Source organism: Schistocerca americana, chromosome 5 (assembly GCF_021461395.2).
Source record: "Schistocerca americana isolate TAMUIC-IGC-003095 chromosome 5, iqSchAmer2.1, whole genome shotgun sequence".
Taxonomy (NCBI): Eukaryota; Metazoa; Arthropoda; class Insecta; order Orthoptera; family Acrididae; genus Schistocerca; species Schistocerca americana.
In genome coordinates this window covers 423,209,745-423,223,134 of record NC_060123.1, presented here as the reverse complement: position 1 = coordinate 423,223,134, position 13,390 = coordinate 423,209,745, and positions in this window count along the sequence as shown.

Sequence of the window (13,390 nt, the reverse complement as noted above, 5' to 3'; positions counted from 1 at the left end):
AGCACAAAATTTTCCTAGATATGCCTTACCTTGTAAGCACCTGATGTCTTCCTCATATCATGGACCAATAAATGTTAAGACAGTCGATCTAAGTGCGTTCTGCACAGGTTAACATACACGCCCTTTTCCTCAGCTACCCCTTTTACTTCACTTTACTAGTAAATTCAAGGTCGGGAGTTAAGTTCACGTCTTGTCCCAACAAGTAACTATCACGCAGTTTATGCGCAGGCGCAAGGTATTGTGTCCACCTAGGCAGGCCTTATGACGCTGCGGTCAGTTTCAGTACAGCACTCGTGGCTGTCGCATAGCGGTAGCGAAGTGGGGCCAAGGCAGTTCCAGATAAGTTTTATAATCTGACGATAATTTATGGATTTGTGGTTTTAGCTTAACGATGTCCACTATGGACAAAAGGTAGTTACTGTTATTCTTAAGAAGTTTGGGTTATGTCGACTCGAACCTAGGTATATTCTAGGTAAATGGTGGAACTGAGGCTGTTGATTATTATTTTTCCATTCTTCCAACAGGAAGAAGATGTGTCGTTCCAACAGGATAATGCTCGCAGGCACACTGCCCTTGAAACCTAATGTGCTTTGCAACGCGTGCAGCGAACAATTGTTTTGACAAGTCGTTCCCTGGCGCCAGCGAATGATGCCGTACTGAAATTTCCATTGCTAGTGGATACATGGAATACTTAACTGCAGCCTGGCTGCTCGTTCAAGCGTCAAGAAAGGAATTCTCTTTTGTTCTGAGCTAGGACCACCTACACAGTATGCGCAACATGCAGGTATTATCCCGGAGGGAATCCTATGGAGCACTGCGGTCAGCACCGCTTATAGTGCACTTGGTGAACAGGAGACGTGCCATCCATGACTGATACGTCCTCCTTCGCAAGGGACTCAGTACAGCCAGAGCCTACCTCAGAGCTAAAGCTGGGGGTCAGCATTTACGGATTTTTCCTAGAATATCAACCAATTACCATTGAAATGCCACACTTTGCATCACGCAAAACACTGTTTCACAATTTCTCAAAGCACTTATCTCATCCAAAATTTTTCACACACCATATATCGCACAACAATACAAAAACCCCTCCACTCCAAAATTTCGGTAAACAAACATGTACGATCATTTCAATGCAACGCTGTACAAACATCGCAGCACGACAAATATTGTCGGACAACTGAGAATACACTTGTTCATAATGTACATTTTCGTACAATCTGATTGTTTCTTAGTGAGCTTCAGTGAGTAATACGCGAATCCATGGGGGGTTCCGCCATGAGTAGAGACGTGGATGTGAGGAAAGTTTGGGGTGAATATGTATGTTTCTAGTCGTATTCAGATTTTGAGTTCCATAAGGTAATCGATCCACATTTAAATATCATTAAAACTGCAAGCACTAACACCTGTACTCTCTAATAATTTGTAATGAAAGGAAATAGAATAAGTATAGAACTGAAGATTTTAGTCAAAATAACAAATAGTCATTAATTGTTGTTTTCAGGATGTAAAATATCAAAGCGGTCTGATTAACACAGACTTACGCAAACAAAATGATAAGTGATGGCTCACTGAGGAACGGTAATGTCACCTGAATAACTCTGGCGAGTGCGGACGATCAGAAGCTGAGAATCAAAATTTAATGTGGTTACGGAAATTTATCTAATGAAAAGTTCGCATCAGAATGAGCACAACCTAACTAAATCTATCATGCCAACGGCAGAGCAGTTTCCTTACCACGTAGTCGGAGTCGCCTCTGTAGAAGTGCTTCCCATTCCGAAAGTAAAAACCAGATTGCTTCTTACCACGTACTGTTTGACCCCAGCTTAGGCTCTGCCTAAGAAACGCGTGTTCATTCTTTGGACAATGGCGTATCAAGAACAATTGCTGTGCCAGTTGGATGACTGATATGTAATTAATCTCTCGCCCACATTAATATTTACTATCTGTCCAATTGAATGGAGAGAAACAGAGCTCCTAACATCCATTCGAAGAAAACTCGTATGGAAGGTTACCAGCTAATACCGGAGAGAAAATGCGCTTATTGGTGTCCCCAATATTTGGCACTAAACATAGGGGAGAAACTAGGTCATCTCTTGAAAAAATACGTTGCACTGGAACTACAAAGAGAGTCTCTCCTTCTTTTGTTTGGGACGAGACGTGTCCTAGTGCCTATGAGGGGAAAACTGTTTTGCCTGGCCACTATTGGCGCCAGCGGATAATGTTGTATGGAAAATTTCTATTGTTAGTGGATACATGGAATGCTTAACTGCAGTCTGACAGCTCTTCAAAGCATCATCAAGGGGTTTCTCTTTCGTCCTAAGCTAGGAAGCCGAACATAGTGACCGCCACTAGCGTCGTTTGTCCTATGGAGGTGTCCAATGGATCGCAGTGGCCAGCACCGCTTAGTGGGCGTTGGATGGGTGGAGGGAGTGTAAGCCGTGGCTGTTGCGCCCCTCCTTCGTAAGAGACTCAACACAGCCAGAGTCCAACTCAGAGCTGAAGTTAGGAGCCTAAATTTACGGAATTTATACACTGTAAATCGAATAATGAACAATAGCAACTCACACAGTTGTCTAAGCAAGGAACTCACCGTACATTAAAGTCAGAGGGCAGAGAAAGGGGAATATTGAGCGTGAACTTCCACAACTGCTTCTGACAGTTAAAATTTTCTCGCCTTGTTTGAAAGTCCGTAACAAACAAATCTCACCACTAGAAATTGCTGCCAACGCGACAACCAAACCATATATTTAGTAGGGACCTTAGACACTTGCAATGTATTGAGAGCATTGTAAATATTACGTTCGTGGTCAAATACAACAGTGACAACTACAGACTTGGGCAGCATTTTCATTTATGATCAAGCACGTATCTCTCACCATATTTACATAATTGCCATATCTTTGTTCAACTCCTTATAATCGGCCTCTGAGCCTGAAGGATCAAAAGTTTAATTGTATGTTGTTACTGTCTGCCTGAGTGCTGAAGCCTCAGGCATTGGGGAATACTATTTGTTTCGACGGGAAAACTATTAAAACACATTTTGCACATTCATCGCAACAAACTCAGTAATAAATATTCTGACGATTGATCGATAGTACTACCGCAGCCGAATGATGGAATCTTCGTCATCACTCTGTCACGCAACTCGTGTTTAGCCATAGTGGCACAAGTTGACAATCTCTATAGTTCATTTCCTTTTTTGTGTGTGTATTACAACAATGTTATGTTAAAAAGACTTAGCAGCTGTTCTTGGCCTCATATTTGATACAATGTCACCGTCATTATCACCCCTCCAAGAGACATGAAGACGAAGCTTAGTTGTTAGACAAAAGCACTTGTCTGTTACGGCAAATTTGTGAGTGGGACCTATATAAGACATGGCCACGTATCCTATCAGACACGTGAACATTAGGCTCTCTACAGAAACATGTAGGATGAACTCCAATGCGGTAACACAAGGGAGCGATCCTGATGATAGCTTCTCATGCTACTTGAAAGTCGTAAATCAAGATCTGTCCAGGCCACTTTGCACTTTTTAACAGCATGAGCTAGTGCAGCTTTCCTACACGTAGGGAAAGGGCCAATGACCTTCATTGCACAGCGTCATCCAGATGGCAGATAGCGGGCAATTTGAAATTGCACATGGCTAACTGAGGAAAATTTAATAAAATGCAAGAAGGTGTGAAATCCAAAACAATATTATAAAGTTCCAAAAATCCTAGATGGTGGAACTCACTCAGTTGTCGTTTTGCAGCCCTTCTCTCTACAACCACCCAGAGCACCGTTTTAAAATGAGGCAACCAGTCTGAATGTAAATACAAGTTTCATTTCAGTTACCTGAAAATGACGCTAACTCATAGTATGCAGAATTATCGTAACCTTCACCTGAAAGGCAATGATTTTTTATACAATTGCATACATATATGTCTTTATTTAGTAAGCATAATATTGAAATTATGTGTAACAATGGCGCCAGGTTAAAGGATATGCATTATTACCCCAACATTCACGTGAGCACACACACACACACACACACACACACACACACACACACACACACACACACACGCGCGCGCGCACACACACAGCATAAGATCTGAACTCTGTAACCTCAATACTTCTTTGTTATTTAACTTCATCTCCCAAACACCCATACTTTTTGTTATTAAACTTGATCTCCCATAGATGTGTGCGTGTGTGTGTGTGTGTGTGTGTGTGTGTGTGTGTGTGTGTGTGTTTGTGTGTGCACAAAATACTTCCACATTTCTACGATTTATAGAATTCAGTAAATTTCATATATACATATATATATATATATATATATATATATATATATATATATATATATATATATTTTTCCACCTTTGCCTCATAATTGCACTCCATCTCATGTGTGTGTCCACAAAACATAAAAAAGCACAAAATAAGCGCAAAATAAGTACTTCCCCCATTTGTCTCATCATTACAAAATATTATGGAGGGAAGGAAAAACAAAAACAAAATACGTAAGGTATAAGTTTTGTTATGAAATTTTCTAGATTAATTTAGTAGTATGTGGTGTACAATGAAATCATATTTTGCAGTGATGACAACGTTGATGACAACCCTGAGTGCGCAGCATCAACTACAAGGTATTACAGTCAGACCTCGTGCTTTTATAACATGCCACTACTTGGAGGCATATGGAAAAGACTGATTACTTACCTTGCTGTTGACACAGAAATATATTCTGGGCCTTCCATATTTGCAGTTAACACGATCCAATCTCTGAGTCAACAGCTGAATGAAGGAAACTCAATTTCAGCAACAGGAAATGCGTAAGCAGACCTCGCATCTCCTTGCCAGAATTTTCCGGTAGAAAAAGGTTTTCCCACTGTCTAAGACAGTCAGAAACACCTGAGAATCTTCAGACGTAGCAACCGTAGTCAGCAGTTTCGTGCAGCCTCGTGATAAGATAGCTACCAAGTGGGGCTGTTATCCAGGACTCTGCAGACGAAATACTGGCTATACAATACTGACTGTATTTTCAATTCTTCTACAGAATCGAACACGATGCGTCGCTATCTTTTCGCAGAATGCAATGCATGCTGTTTGATATGGGATGTACAATGCAGTACTTACGTGAAATATTTCGAGATGCACTTTTTGCGGACGTGTGTCAACCAATGGAATGATTTCATACCCAGTTCCTAATTTCGCTATATTTTGCGCAGCCATTGCAATGTTCATGCAGTAGTCCATGCTTCGGGAAGAACACTCCTCCAAGCATCCAGCTTGGTTGACTCCAAAATAAATGAGCAGACAGTTCGCAGATGTTCGCCAAAGTTCATCTGTACAAGTGTTTACACCACAGGAATTATTTTTTTGTTTTGTTTTATACAAGTAATCGGCAACGGTACAGAATTAGACAACGCATGAGTCTGGTCGTCATAGGTTATAGCATAGATAGTTGTAACAAGTTGCCCTAAGAAAAAACTATGACCTTCTACATTCACAGATTCTCCAAGAAATTTCTGCAGTCTACATTTTACTTCGGCTGTGTTCTCAGATGTGCTAATGTATTGAGTGTTTAGATTAGACTGCTAATAATATATTTTTCAAATTACGAAAACAATTTTCCAGGCTAAACTGTGCCAAAGATAAATAGTAGCTGACAGCCTGTAGGGAAAGTCTTGCAAGTCTTCGACGAAATATCAAACATGAATTTTTACACAAAGCACTACATTGTTACCGGCATGAATTCCTATTACGTATCGTCATTTTTCCCTACACCCTCTGGTTTCGAATCGTCTTCCTTCAACTCTCCCACTTTTAAATTAACTTAGCCAGTATTGCAACCCGTTATTTATTACGTGCTGATTCCCTTCGCAATGCAATCGTTTATCTCAGAATCGTTTGAAATCAGAGTTTATTATTTGAATAGCGCGCAGCAGTTCAGTATTAGAAAGTAGCCGGCCGCAGTGGCCGAGCGGTTCTAGGCGCTTCAGTTTGGAACCACGCGACCATAGTGCTCAGAGCCATTTGAGCCATTATAAAGTAGCAGTGAATATCAGAAGAAAGCCTGAACGTAAGCTACTGATACGTTTTCGTTTACATGCCAACAATTTTCTAGGTCAGAACCGTTTTCTCATTAGAGCGTGTGTGCGGACAACAACTAATTTATCGACGCAACTCCCGAGCGACCGGAATCAACAGTGACGTCGTTATTGCACTCGAGATCAGACGGAGGAAGGCCAGTGCCACGCAGGTACACACAGCCCTTGTCGTAATTGCGTTTTCACTTCAGTGCCGTCCATTCGTTTGTAGGTGACTCCAATTACTCACGTCGATTACTGCGAACGCCACAGTGGACACCGGGTGCTCCATTAGATTGCGCAACCAATCATAACCTGCACTGCGGACTCCCAGCTATGCCCCAACGACGACCACAGATGCGGCAAGTTGAGGACATCGCATAGTCCATTGCGTTCAACCCCAAACTCGCGATTATGTACTTGCGTTGTTGGGGTGCTGTTCTGTTCGGAATTTGACGCAGTAAAGAAACTGGATGATGACTTGCGCCCTTCTGAAAATGAAGAAACGCTACAGCATTATTCTCAGTTATGTTTATTATGCAATGAATTAGGCCTGCTAACAATATACAGGGTGGTCCATCTGAAGCTTCGGATGAGATTATCCTTAAAACTAGACATCGGGTAAAAATAGTGGGTAAGACAAATTTCTCACCTCAATGGAGGACATCAAATGACACTAGACATGACCCCCAGGGTCTGCCCCCTTGGGTGGGTGGGGGGCAATTTTTAAATCTGAAATGGAAACCCCCGTTTTTTATTTCAGATTCGGATTCTCCATAAAAAATTAATCCAGTATTGTCTGAAACATTATTTAAACCATTGACAGATGGCGCTGAAATCGACAAACATTAAAATTGGGGAAGAACTCCCATTTATTTAGAATGATCCGAGAAGGACGCATAAAATCGATACAATACGTGCACCAATTCTTCCCTTGCGCCAAATTAAGCTTTTTTTTTTTTTACAAAATGTCTCCTATCCGCCACAGTTTTTGAACGACGGAGGCGGAATGGTTTTAAAAATCTCGTTAGGGAACTGTTCACAATTGCATTACTCACCCGACTGTTGCTCTACCGTGGCCAAACTGCGAACTATGGCTCAGTGTGAAAGTCGGTGCAATGCGATGAGACGTCATTTCACTTTCAGATTGTGCACCGTAACCGTCAACTGACGAAAGTAAATTATTCTTTAGCGAAACATGGCTCACTATCCTCCTACAGAGATTGTTGATATGGTGTTAATTTTAGGTGAATGCCATAACAATTACGCTGCAGCTGCGCAGTTCTGTGCGGATCGTTTCCCAAACAGGCAACATCGAAGCGAAAACATTTTTCTAAATTGCACTCAACGAGCTCGAAATGGATAGATGCGCCATCACCCCGTCATCGCGAATACAATGAAAATGACGCTCGTACCCTTACCTTTCTCGCCTGTGTTCAACTGGATCCCGAAATTGGTAGTCGTGCGATTCAGAGACAAACTGGAATACCGAAATCGGCTGTTTTGAGGATTTAAAGGCCCATAAATATCATCCGTATCATATCACACGCCGAAAGATATGCAAATATGCTTGCATTTCTGCACGTGGGCCTTGGAAATGATAAGAGGTGACAATGGTATTTTTAGATATGTTATGTTCACCGATGAAGCCACATTCAAAAACAATGGCAAATTAAATTGTCATGATTGTCATCATTAGTCCCCTGTCAATCCACACTGGCACAGACACGTTGACAATCAACACAAATGGTCGTTAATGGTTTGGCGTGGAATTTTAAACGGTTACTTGATAGGACAGTATTTTTTTGACCTAAATATTACTGGAGAATCTTATTTACCACTTCCCTGTGATGATTTGTTGGCGCTAATGGAAGATGTTGATTTAGAAACAATGCAACAAATGTAGTTCTACCAGGACGGAGCAGCTCCCCATTATGCTCATTATGCTACAAATTTGCGGAAAGTTTTAAATTTACGTTACCCTGGTCGGTGGACAGGACGCGGCGGACCAATTCAATGGCCCCCTAACATCTCCTTACTTTTTCGTGTGGAGTTATTTATAGAAATATTGTTTATGAAAGGCAGCCCACAACCTGATACGACATGGAGCAACGCATTCGAAGAGCGTGTGCAGCCATACCAGGGGATATGCTGCTCAAAACTGTGAACAACTTTTGCAGACGATTGACTTCATGTGTTGAAGGAAATGGGGATAAGGTTGAAGAATTTCTTCGTGGGTATTTTCATTAATTATGCACTCCAAGTTGTGAGAGGCAAAGGAACTCACAGCAATGAAGCTTCTCATGGGAACATCATTCTACTACATCGATGTCGTTGTTCGTAGGTAAAGCTAAAAGTAGGATACAGTACGTTTTGTACAAAAATAGCTTAATTTGGTTTAAAGAAAGAATTGGTGCACATTTTTATAGATCTGATGCGTCCTTGTCGTGTAATTCTACATGAGTCCGAGTTCCTCTCCCATATTTACTTTTTTCTCCATTTCAGCGCCATCATTCAATGGCTTAAAAAATATTTCAGACAAAACTTGTTTACTATTTTATGGAGAATCCGAATCTGGAATAATAATGGGTGTTTCCATTTAAGATTTCCCCCCCCCCCCCCCGCCCCACCTGAGGGGGCGAGGGCTGGGGGTCACGTGTAGTATCATTTGATGTCCCCCTCTGAGATTACGAACTTGTCTTACTCACTATTTTTACCCGATGTATAGTTTTTGAGATAATCTGACCCGAAACTTCAGGTGGACTACCCTGTAGATATTACACTGGAGGTCCGGCTGTGAAGTTTCCTGTCACATTGCGCGACCTTTTGATCATTGTTTTGACGGATAAATTAGACGAAGAAGCCATTTATCAGGCATGGAGGTACTAACGAGTTCGTACTACCGTTGCATAACGCCATTTTCCCCTTATCTGCGGGTACTTAATGGACGGGAAAGTTGGCATTGGGAGGCATAGGAAGATGTCAGTGCAGTTCGGCCATTCGATTCGGCCAGTATTTCTTATTGAACTGCTACAGTATAAACAGCTTAGAACTAACTTAATCCGGCCGGAGTGGCCGTGCGGTTATAGGCGCTACAGTCTGGAACCGCGCGACCGCTACGGTCGCAGGTTCGAATCCTGCCTCGGGCATGGATGTGTGTGATGTCCTTAGGTTAGTTAGGTTTAAGTAGTTCTAAGTTCTAGGGGACTGATGACCACAGTAGTTAAGTCCCATAGTGCTCAGAGCCATTTGAACCATTTTTTTGAACATATCGGAAATGGAATAGTGAAATTAGACATAAATTGGGCGCGAAAAGCATACTTCAGAAAATATAGGAGTACACAATGAAATGGTAGGACCTCATTTAAAATGTTTCAGATGGAAGGGTACGTGATTTAAAATATGAATATGTACCTCAAAGGAAAATCAGTATTGGGCGTCAAATGAAGAGAAGAACTGATCAGAGGAAGTCTACCTGAAAGTGGAACAGCCAAGGGTGCCTAAACCGAAACTAGGTACTAGGATCAGTTGCAGGTACGACGATAATACTTCGGTTTGGAAAACGTAAGGACGGAAGTAACGTTAGCCTGATTTGTAATTGCCAAGTAACATAGCTGGGTGAAACTTGATCATACAGAGACAGAACTGCTACAGTGTAATGCTGGAGGTAACTGAAGAAAATACGTACTGAGATCTACAGAGACGGCAATAATTTGAGAGACAATAATTACTCGAATGTGGGCGCGATTCATCATCGTCTCCTGGTCGTGTAAAACAGGGGACGTGGTTCTACGTAAATACGACGTCTGATCAAAACGGACGATTACATACGCTCTGCAATGTGCTCCCATACTGGACGCAAGACTAGTGATAATTTCTTGAGATTGGGCCGTTCATTCGTCCACCGGTACAGCTGACGAAGGCTGTGTGGTCGCTGGTGGAAACGGGCCTGGTGCAATACATCTCCCAACGCATCCCACACATAGTCGATGGAATTTACGAGTAAGTAGGGGGACAAGACAAGCCAGTGTTTTCACCATATATCCTATCGTTTCAAGAGCTCTTCCTCTTGTGCTGTTCGATTTCGATGTGGTGACGCATTTTCTTACATAAAAATGACGTCAGGGCCAATTGCATCCCTGGAAAAACGCACACATCGGAAACATATTCTATGACAATACAGCTAAGTGTATAATATTCCAAGATTTGGGATTTACCAAGTGCCTAATGACTGGACCAACGAAGAGAGCGGTGACATGCTCTTCTCGGATGAGATTATTTTCATTCTGCCTTGTGATCCTGGATATATTCCAATATAGCAAGGGGTGGGAAGACATGCTACAACCAGGAACATTGTCGAACATGTTCGTTTTGATGGTTCATGTCTTATGATTTGCGGAGGCATAATGTTTCATGGGTGTACTAACCTCCCAGTCTTTGAACACAGAGACTCATCGAGTATGATACTGTAACAATGTACTCCTTTCCCATTTACATCTTTTTTGGATACCATTTTTTTTCTTTTTTTGAATCATCAGTCTTCTGAGTTGTTAGATGCGGTCCACCACGACTTCCTCTCCTGTGCTAACCTCTTCATATCAGAGTAACACTTGCAACATGCGTCCTCAAATTTTTGCAGAATCTATTCCAATTTCTGTCTTCCTCTACCGTTTTATGCTAGCTGCCTCTAGTACCATGTAAGTCATTCCCTTAAATCTTAACAGAAGTTCTGTCACCCTATCCCTTCTCCTTGTCAGTGTTTTCCACATATTCCTTTTCTCTCAGTTTCTGTGCAGAACCCCCACATTCCTTACCTTATTAGTCCATCAGAGTTTCAACATTCCTCTATATCACCACGTCTCAAATGCTTCGATTCTTTTTCGTTCCGGTTTTCTCACAGTCCATGTTTCGCTACCATACAATGCTGTACTCCAGACGTAGATTCTCGGAAAATTCTTCCACAAATTAATGCCTATGTTTGATAGTAGTAGACTTCTCTCAGCCAGGAACGCTTGTTAGTTTGCTTTTGAAGTCGTTCTTGCTCCGTCCGTTACTGGTTATTTCACTGTTTAGTAGCAGAATTCCTTAACTTTATCTACTTCGTGATCATCAATCCTGATGTTAAGTTTCTTTCTGTTCTCATTTCTGCTACTTCTCATTAGTTTCCCCTATCTCCGATGTACGCTCAGTCAATATCCTGCATTCATTAGGTTGTTCATTCCGATCAGCAGATCATGTAATTCTTCTTCACTTTCACTAACGATAGCAATGTTATCAGCGAATCACCTCATGGATATCCACTCATCTTGAATTTCAATTCGACTCCTGAACTTTTCTTTTATCTCCATCATTGCTTCTTAGATGTGCAGATTGAACAGTAGCTGCGAAAGAGTACATCCATGTCTTACAACCTTTTTAACTCGAGAATTTTGTTCTTCGACGCCCACTCTTATTATTCCCTCTTGGCTCTTGCTCATATTGTATATTATCCGTCTCTTCCTATAGCTTACTCCTATTTTCCTCAGAATTTCGAGCATCTTGCACCATTTTACATTGTTGAAAACTTTTTCATGGTCGACAAATCCTATGAACGTATCTTGAATATTCTTTAGTCTTACTTCCATTATCAACCGCAACGTTAGAACTACCTCTCTGGTGGCTTTACCATTTCTAAAGCCAAACTGATCATCTGGCACAGCTTTCTTTTCCATTCATCCGTATATTATTCTTGTCAGCACCCTGGATGAATGAGCTGTTAAGGTGATTGTGCGGTAATTCACGCAGCTGTCAGCTCTTGCTGTTTTCGGAATTGTGTGGATGATATTTTTTCGAAAGTAGAGTTAGTATGTCGCCAGACTCATACATTCTACACACCAACATGAATTATGGTTTAATTCTGTTTCTAATACTGGATTTCCTATCTCTGCTAATTCGAGTCTGTTTCTTCACCTATCACGTCAGACAAATCTTCCTCCTCGTAGATGTTTTTAATATATTCTTTCCACCTATCTGCTCTCTCCTCTGCGTTTAGCAGTGGAATTCCCATTGCACTCTTAATGTTGCAACTCTTGCTTTTAATGTCAACGAAGGCGGCTTCGATTTTCATATATGCTAAGACTGTAACTGACGAATCATTTCTTTCTCCTCTTCTTCACAGTTTTCATGCAGCCATTTCATCTTAGCTTCCCTACACTTCTTACTTAATTCATTCCCCAGCGATATTTCTGTATTCCTGAGTTTCCCGGAGCATTTCTGTATTTTCTTCTTTCATCGATCAATTGAAATATTCCTTCTTTTACCCATGGTTACTATGCAGTTATCTTCATTGTACATAGATTTCTCTTTCCAACGTCTGTGAAAACCCTTTTTAGAGATGTCCATTTCTCTGCAACTGTACTGCCTACTGAGCTGCTGTACCTGTAGCCTTGAGAACTTTAATCGTAGCTCGCCATTTCTTACTACTTTCGTATCCGACGTCTTTGCATACTGATTCTTCCTGACTACTGTTATAAACTTCAGCCTACTCTTCATCACTAGTATATTGTGATCTGTGTCTGTATCTGCTCCTGGGTACGGCCTACAATCGAGTACCTGATTTTGTAATCTCTGTCTGACCATGATGTAATCTAATTGAAAACTTCCCGTATCACTCGACCTTTTCCAAGTGTACCTCTTCCTCTTGTGATTCTTGAACAGAGTATTAGCTATTACTAGCTGAAATTTATTACAGAACTCAATTAGCCTTTCTCCTCTTTCATTCCTTGTCCTAACCCCATATTCTCCTGTAGCCTTTTCTCCTTCTCCTTTCCCTACAACTGCATTCCAGTCCTCCATGACTATTAGATTTTCATCTCCCTTTACATACTGTATTACCCTTTCAGTATCCTCATATACTTTCTCTGTGTCTTCAATTTCAGCTTGCGACGTCGGCATACATAGCTGAACTGTCATTGTCGGTGTTGGTTTGCTGTATATTCGGATATGAACTACCCTATCACTGAACTGTTCACAATAACACACTTTCTGGCCTACCTTCCTATTGATAATGAATGCATTATTATGACTGGCAGTGCGTCACCGTATCGAACAGCGCAAGAGGAGGCGGAGAAGAAGAAGAAGAAGAAGAAGAAGAAGCTCAAGACATGAGAGTATATTCGGCGAATGGACTGGGCTTTCCGTTCACCCGACTGAAATTCTATAGCCCACTTGTTAGATGCGGTGATGAGACGTATTGTAGCAAATGTACGTACACCAACACCCATACAGCAGTTGCCAACCGCACTCGTGCATGAATGGAACACCCTAAAAACTTT